This window comes from Pongo pygmaeus, chromosome 8, assembly GCF_028885625.2.
Source record: "Pongo pygmaeus isolate AG05252 chromosome 8, NHGRI_mPonPyg2-v2.0_pri, whole genome shotgun sequence".
NCBI lineage: Eukaryota > Metazoa > Chordata > Mammalia > Primates > Hominidae > Pongo > Pongo pygmaeus.
In genome coordinates this window covers 69,648,720-69,657,710 of record NC_072381.2, presented here as the reverse complement: position 1 = coordinate 69,657,710, position 8,991 = coordinate 69,648,720, and positions in this window count along the sequence as shown.

The following is an 8,991-nucleotide window of genomic DNA, read 5'->3' as shown; positions in this document are numbered from 1 at the left end:
ATCAGAATGAGATGAGGTATGTGAAAATATATTGTAATCTATAGAGTACGGTACAAGTACTTACTATTACCTTAATAAATATTCATAGGGTTCCTGATAGAAGAATAACATTAAACAATGTGAAAGGAGAGAAAAAGAAATGGAGCTTGCCCTCAAAAAGAAAGAGACATTGACTAACATATTTTTATCTTTTTGTTCAGAGCCATGATATTTGACAATGTCTTTTGGGCCTCATTATAGAGGCCCATAAGGAGACCTAGACAAATTAAAAGGGTTCAGCTATGGATTGGATCCTTCCCCCCACCCACCATCCATATGTTGAAGCCCTAACCCCCAATGAGATGGTATTTGGAGGTAAGGCTTTTGGGAAGTAATGAGATTTAGGTGAGGCCTAGAGGGTGGGGCCCTCACGATGGGGTTTGTGCCTTATAAGAAGAGACACCAGAGCCAGGTATGGTGGCTCATGCCTGTAATCCCAGCACTTTGGGAGGCCGAGGTGGGCAGATCTTGAGATCAGGAGTCTAAGACCAGCCTGGCCAACATGGTGAAACCCCATCTCTACAAAAAATACAAAAATTAGCAAGGCATGGTGGCACATTGCCTGTAGTCCCAGCTACTCGGGAGGCTGAGGCATGAGAATCACTTGAACCCATGAGGCAGAGATTACGGTGAGCTGAGATCACACCACTGCACCCCAGCCTGGGCAAGAGTGAGACTCCATCTTAAAAAAAAAAAAATGGCTGGGCACGGTGGCTCACCCCTGTAATCCCAGCACTTTGGGAGGCCGAGGCAGGTGGATCACGAGGTCAAGAGATCAAGAGCATCCTGACCAACATGGTGAAACCCCATCTCCACTAAAAACACAAAAAAAATTAGCTGGTGTGGTGGCGCACCCCTATAGTTCCAGCTACTCGGGAGGCTGAAGCAGGAGAATTGCTTGAACCCGCGAGGTGGAGGTTGTAGTGAGCCGAGATCTCGCCACTGCACTCCAGCCTGGGCAACGGAGCGAGATTCGGTCTAAAAAAAACAAAAACAAAAAATATATATATATAAAAAAATGAGAATAGACAGCAGGCCCGGTATGGTGGCTCATGCCAGTAATCCCAGCATTTTGGGAGGCCAAGACAAGATGATTACTTGAGTTCGGGAGTTTGAGACCAGCCTGGGCAACACAGCGAGACCCTGTCTCTATAAAAAATACAAAACTTAGCCAGGCATGGTGGTACATTCATGTAGTCCCACCTACCTGGGAGGCTGAGGCAGGATTGCTTGAGCCCAAGAGGTCAAGGTTGCAGTGAGCTGTGATGGCACCACTGCACTCCATCCTTGGTTACAGAGTGAGACCCTGTCTCAAAAAAAGAAAAAGAAGAAGGGCCAGGCGCAGTGGCTCACGCCTGTAATCCCAGCACTTTGGGAGGCGGAGGTGGGCGGATCACCTAAGGTCAGGAGTTCAAGACCAGCCTAGCCAATATGGTGAAACCCTGTCTCAAGTAAAAATACAAAAATTAGCTGGGCATGGTGGTGCACACCTGTAATCCCAGCTACTCGGGAGGCTGAGGCAGTAGAATCGCTTGAACTGGGGAGGCAGAGGTTGCAGTGAGCTGAGATCATGCCACTGCACTCCAGGCTGAGCTACAGAGTGAGACTCCATCTCAAAAAAAAAAAAAAAAAATAGAAGGAGGAGGAGGAGGAGGAAGAGGAGGAGGGCAGGAGAATCGGGGGAGGGAAGGGAGTGGGAGGGAGAGGAGGAGGAGGAGGAGGAGGAGAAGAAACACCAGAAAGCAAGGTTGCAAATCCCTTCTTCCTGCCATGTGAGGATACAGCGAGAAGGCATCCATCTGCAAACCAGGAAGACAGCCCTCACTACAACCTGACCATGTTTGTACTGTTCTTGAACTTGCCTACAAAGCTGTGAGAAACACTTTTCTGTTGTTTAAGCCACCCAGTCAATGGTATTTGGTTATCACAGCCCAAGTTGACTAAGACAGGCTCTTCCCTAACTTCTCTATTCTATCCCCTCTACTTCCATAGTAGTAATAGCTAATATTTGAATAAAAGGTTAAATGTATGAATTGTCTTATTTGATCATCACAACAATTTTAGGAGGCAAGCATTATTAATCTTCTTTTACAGATGAGGAGTCTAGGCTCAACAAATTTACAGTTTTTGGCCCCAAGTCCCACAGCAATTAAATGACACCAATGCAGATCTTCTGAGTCCAGCTATAGTGCTTTGAATTTCTATGTACTGAAGCAACTCCTAACATCTTTTGGCCATCCAGAAAAATATTTTTCCTACCTTAAAATTGACAGTTGAGTAATAGCCAAAACTAGAAACAACCCAAAAGTCCATTAAATATGAATGAACAAACAAATTGAGATAATTCATTCAAGGAATAGTACTCTACAATAAAAAAGAGAACTATGTATATACACAACATCATAGATTAATCTCAGAACAATTATGCTGAGTGAAAAACAGGCAAAAAAGAATATATACTGTGGCTAGGTGTGGTGACTGACACCTGTAATCCCAGTGCTTTGGGAGGCCAAGGCGGGCAGATCACCTGAGGTCAGGGGTGCGAGACCAGCCTGGCCAACATGGAGAAACCCCGTCTCTACTAAAAATACAAAAATTAGCTAGGCATGGTGGTGCACGTCTATAATCCCAGATACTTGGGAGGCTGAGGCAAGAGAATTGCTTGAACCCAGAAGGCGGAGGTTGCAGTGAGCCCAGATCATGCCACTGCACTCCTCCAGCCTGGGTGACAGAGCCAGACTCCTCTAAAAAAAAAAAAAAAAAAAAAAAAAAAATCTATACTGTTTGATCCATTTATATAAAATTCTAGAAAATTTAAACTAATCTATAGTGATAAAAGTGGATTAGTGGTTGCCTGGGGATGTAAGTAGACAGAGGCAGGGATTACCAAGGAGTAAGAATAAACTTTTAGAGCAGATGGAAATGTTATTTTGATTGTGATGATGGATACATATATCAAAACTGATCAAAATGTACACATACATTAAATATGTATGTCAATAAATCAATAAAGCTGGGGGTGAGAGAAGGCAATTAAAGAATAAATGCACTATTGTCTTAATTTCCTGTAGAATAGTCTGTGATTTGTTCAAAGAGTGACCTGTGTTTTCCATAATCCAAGAGAGCTCATTTAATTAGGTCAGTTTTATAATTTTGGAATTTTGGCAGTAGGTCGTTTTCATGACACTGGCACCTTTATTTTTAAATTTGGACACTTTACAAAAAGCTGAGGAGAGTGTGATAATTCTTTCTCAGTAAGAGGCCTACCTGTCTCAAATGTCTTTGTCTGCAGATTTTTTTTTTTTTAATAGAGATGAGGTTTCACCATGTTGGCCAGGCTGGTCTCAAACTCCTGATCTAAGGTGATCCACCCGTCTTGGCCTCCCAAAGTGTGGGGCTACAGGTGTCAGCCACCGCATGCAGCCTTGTTTGCAGGATTTTTAAGAGGAATAAATTATTCCCATTGTACCCAGCATTTTATTAGGCTTTTAGAGTTGCAAGAAACAGAATTACTCAGAGACTATTTTAAAAGCAGAGGATCTATTGTAAAGCTACACTGAGACTGTAACTGGAACAAGATCTCAGACTGGAAAGTCATCAGGATCTGAGGCAACTCTAGAAATGAGCTACTCTTTCAATCTCTGTTACAGGCAGCATGTTCTCTTTCTCTTGCAAAGCATCTTTTTCCTCTCCACATGTCTACTCTGTTGTCCTCCTTCTATTCATTGTTTTATTTCTTGTTATTTTGCTATGCCCAGGATATCTTCAGTCTACCCCTACAGATCCACTCTTTGCCCTTTTCTACAGTGCTTGCTTTCCTGGAAGCCCGGTCTGTATGAATTATATTAATGGAATGAGGTCAGTGTATTTATTTTCCTGGCTCCCTCCCTGGAAGGTCATGTTAAGCAGCTGTACCCTTCAACCGAAGGCCATTGCTCCTCTCAAGAAGACTCACTCTACACAGGGTTCCCCTTCCAACCTTTCCCTTGCCTCGTCCCTACAAGTCTAGGAATGCCTAGACCACGTTCCTCCACTATCTTTGTGGTTTTTCTACATCCTGCCCACACATTCGTAATTAGTTCCTTTGAAGATAAACCCTCCTCAATTTATCCTAGTTTGCATATGCCATTTTTTTTTTGTTAGGACGCTGAGTTATATCCTTTTTTTTTGGACTAGTCAAGGGCAGTAGTGAGAAGAGAGGAAAGAGCGGAACAAGGAGTTTGAACTGTAACTGACGTGAACAATCAGTTGAGATAACTCACTACCTTTGGACCATCCCCTTTTTTTTGAGACGGAGTTTTGCTCTTGTTGCCTAGGCTGGAGAGCAATGGCACAATCTAGACTCACTGCAACCTCTGCTTCCCGGGTTCGAGTGATTCTCCTGCCTCAGCCTCCTGAGTAGCTGGGATTACAGGCACCCGCCACCACACCCAGCTAATTTTTGTATTTTTACTAGAGGCAGGGTTTCTACATGTTGGCCAGGCTGGTCTGGAACTCCTGACCTCAGGGGATCCACCCACCTTGGCCTCCCAAAGTGCTGGGATTACAGACGTGGGCCACCGTGCCCAGCCCCATCCCCCTTTTTTTTAAAGAGACAAGATCTCACTATGCTGCTGAGGCTGGAGTACCAGCTCAGGCTATTCTCAGGCACGACCACAGTGCACCACAGCCTTGAACTCACGGGGCTCAAGATCCTCCTGCCTCAGCCGCCTGAGTAGCTGGGACTACAGGTGTGTGACACCATTCCCAGATATGTTTTTAATCTTTTTTTTTTTTTTTTTAAATCTCACAGCTTGCTAGGCATAGTGGCTCATGCCTGTAATCCCAGCACTTTGGAGGCCTAGGCAGGTGGATTGCTTGAGCCCAGGAGTTCAAGACCACCTGGGCAACATGGTGAAACCCTGTCTCTACCAAAAACAAAAACAAATAAACAAGCAAAACTTAACTTGGCGTGGTGATGTGTGCCTGTAGTCCCAGCTACTCGAGAGGCTAAGGCAGGAGAATCGCTTGAACCTGGAAAGCAGAGGTTGCAGTGAGCCGAGATTGCGCCATTGCACTCTGGCCTGGCAACAGAGCAAGACTCCGTCTCAAAAAAAAAAAGAAAAAAGAAAAATCTTTAAGGCCGGGCGTGGTGGCTCATGCCTGTAATCCCAGCACTTTGGGAGGCCGAGGCGGACGGATCACGAGGTCAAGAGATCGAGACCATCCTGGCCAACATGGTGAAACGCTGTCTCTACTAAAAATACAAAAAATTAGCCGGGCATGGTGGCAGGTGCCTGTAATCCCAGTTACTTGGGAGGCTGAGGCAGGAGAATCATTTGAACCCGGGAGACGGAGGGTGCAGTGAGCCGAGATCGCACCATTGCAGTCCAGCCTGGGCAAAAAGAGTGAAACTGTTTCAAAACAACAACAACAACAACAAAAACAATTTACATGAAAAAATTTAAAGATGAATAACAGGTTCCAGCAGTTATTCTTCCTCTTCTTCTTTTTTTTTTTTTGAGACTGTCTTGCTCTGTCACCCAGGCTAGAGTACAGTGACATGATCATAGCTCACTGCAGCCTCAAACTCCTCAAGTGATTCTCTCCCCTCAGCCTCCCAAGTAGCTGGAGCTACAGGCATGAGCCACTGGGCCTGGCCTGGTTATTCTTAACCATGCTAATATTTGGTAATATACTAATGTGTATCCTCCTATGGGCTTACTATTTAAGGCAGTAAGGTAGTACTGCTTAAAGTTGCTTGTCATTGTGTATGAGGACTCTGAAGAATCCAAAACTTGAGTTTGGATGAAATCATGATCTCAACAGGATAGCATAGGCAGTTAATGTTTCAGAAATAATACAGATTTTAGTGGTTCACACCTGTAATCCTAGCACTTTGGGAGGGCAAGGCGGGCAGATCACTTGAGGTCAGCAGTTTGAGACCAGCCTGGCCAACATGGCAAAACTCCATCTCTACTAAAAATACAAAAACTAGGCCTGATGCAGTGGCTCACGCCTGTAATCCCAGCACTGTGGGAGGCCGAGGCAGGTGGATCACAAGGTCAGGAGTTTGAGACCAGCCTGACCAACATGGTGAAATCCCCTCTCTACTAAACACACAAAAGTTAGCTGGGCATGGTGGTGCATGCCCGTAATCCCAGCTTACTCGGGAGGCTGAGGCAGAACTGCTTGAACCCAGGAGGCAGAGACTGCGGTGAGCCGAGATCGTACCATTGCACTCCAGCCTAGGCGACAAAGTGAGACTCTATATCAAAAACAAAAAACAAAAAACAAAAATTAGCTGGGTATAGTGGCATGCGCCTGTAGTCCCAGCTATTTGGGAGGCTGAGGCAGGAGAATCGCTTGAACCCAGAAGGCAGAGGTTGCAGTGAGCCCACATCGCACCACTGCACCCCAGCCTGGGTGACAGAGTGAGACTCAGTCTCAAAAAAAAAAAAAAAAGAAAGAAATAATACAGATTTTAGAGCCAAATAAGCTTGGTTTGAAACCCTAGAGCCACAACTTTAAACTCCTATTTCATCATCTATAAAGTATAATTATAACTACCTTATGGAGATATTATGTAGATTAATGAGAACAAATCTAAAGTATAATACATAGTAGATACTGAGTAAATGTAGTTATTATGATCACGTGTGATTATCTTAGTTAAGTATGCACAGCAAAACCTTTTGGCTTAATTTAGAAAGTCAAAATAAATGGGAGAAGAAAAAAAGAAAAGCAGCTTATGACTCCTTTTCCTGTCTTGCTCCGCTTAGCTGGAGGTACCTAAGATCTGACTTGTGAATTCAGTCACCAAATTTCTGAGGCAATCCACACCATGTCTAATAGTATATTAGAAACATCATTTCCATCAGCACGAGCCTGAAGTCAATCTTCCTCCATTAAACATATCCAATATGCCTCCTATTATGCCTTTCCTCCAATTCTCATTTTTTTTTTACCAGAATTTTTACTGGTAAATTACTATAGAATTTACTGGTAAATTCTGTAGTATTTTTACTTTGATTGCTAATTTGCATTTTTATTTTCTTTCTTGGGACCAAAATCCTAACTTGAACCCAACCTGGCTGTCTGGGGCTTAAAAAATCCACTTGATCTAGCACTTGGCAGTTCCTTCTCCATGGGACCTGACCCAACCTCTGTATCCCCAGCTGATCCTAGGGGTCTACTTCAAACTAGAAGGATCCTACCAACCCTATTAGTATCCTTATTTGATTAGAATCAGTTTGGCAAATAGATTTTATACCAGGTAACAGTAGTTTACTTGTAGTCACTGGTTGAAGCACTGTTTTGAGAAGTACTGTAAGGACTTTTCTGGGTGAACTAGAAAAGAGGACTCTATTTGATATATATTTTTTTAAGTCTGCCTTGGGGAGGTGGGGCGTGGTGGCTCACACCTGTGATCCCAGCACTTTGGGAGGCCAAGGCAGGTGTATTACTTGAGCCCAAGAGTTCAAGACCAGCCTGAGCTGTATTAGCATCTGCTTGGCCGTACCATCAGCTGATTAGTAAAAAAGACATGATTCCTATGCCTAGCAAGACCCCATTTCTTCAAGAAAATTAAAGATTAGCCAGGCATGGTGGTGCACATCTTTAGTCCCAGCTACTCAGGAGGCTGAGGCAGGAGGATTGCTTGAGCCCAGGAGTTCAAGTCTACAGTGAGCCATGACTGTGCCACTGCACTCCATCCTGGGCAGCAGAGCAAGACCCTGTCTCAAAAAAAAAAAAAAAAATCTGTCTTGGAGGCCAGGTTGGGGAATGTGGAAGCGAAAAATGGAGGCATGTATGCTACACATTTGCCAGCCTTGGCTCAGAGACTACTGCTGCTTGATCCCCATGCTAGATTAGATTCCTTACACATTAATGTTAGTCACTTAAGCCTGAGTTTTCCTACATCTTTTTGAACATTGTAATTTGAACTGAGGTTACCCTCATGGGGGTGTCTATCCTGGCACTCAAGTATCTGACTGATGGTCATTGTTCTTCTCAAGGCAGGGCAGCCCACTCTACATAACCTCTCCCTTTAGACCTAGGGTGGTGGTAACAGCTTTTCACTGTTACAAGTCCCAGGTTACTTTGCTATAATTTGTGGTTCCTCTCCACCCCACCTATACCTTTCTAAATGGTCTCTCCTCAAATTATCCTATTTTGAGTGTGTCATCTGTCTCCTGTTGGTACCCTGACTAATGAAAGCACTTACTACGTACCAGGTACTGAGGATACAATAGTAAAAAAAGACAGGCCGGGCATGGTGGCTCATGCCTATAATCCCAGCACTTTGGGAGGCCGAGGCCAGCAGATCACCTGAGGTCGGGAGTTCGAGACCAGCCTGACCAATATGGAGAAACCTCATCTCAACTAAAAATACAAAATCAGCTGGGCATGGTGGTGCATGCCTGTAATCCCAGCTACTCAGGAGACTGAGGCAGGAGAATCACTTGAACCCGGGAAGCGGAGATTGCGGTGAGCCGAGATCATGCCAATGCATGATCACCCAATGCCTGGGTGACAAGAAGGAAACTCCATCTCAAAAACAAACAAACAAAACCCAAAGACATAAAAGTTCCCACTTTCTGGTGACTACGTTGTAGCCAGTTTCAGAATGCCTTGTAGTCAGGTCTGTGTAGGTTATATCCTTGCCTGTTTGAAGTTTATGTGCCTTTCTTGTCATTAAACACAATAAAGGAGATGCACACCCATGCTTGCAAGTATGTTTTATATAAACCCCTATAATCAGGATTTCAGGAAATTCTAAGGGTAGGAACTCTTAGACTTTCTCAGATCTCTCATGTGTTGCCTTCATTTATTCAACAAATATTTATTAAGTGCCTGAGTGCTCAATAAATGTTAGCTGCCTGTTACTGTGTTCCAGGTATCCTACTATATGCTGAGGGGTAAGAGGTGGGTAGAGAAAGGGTGGGTTCAATGATGAGTAGAACAAGTTCT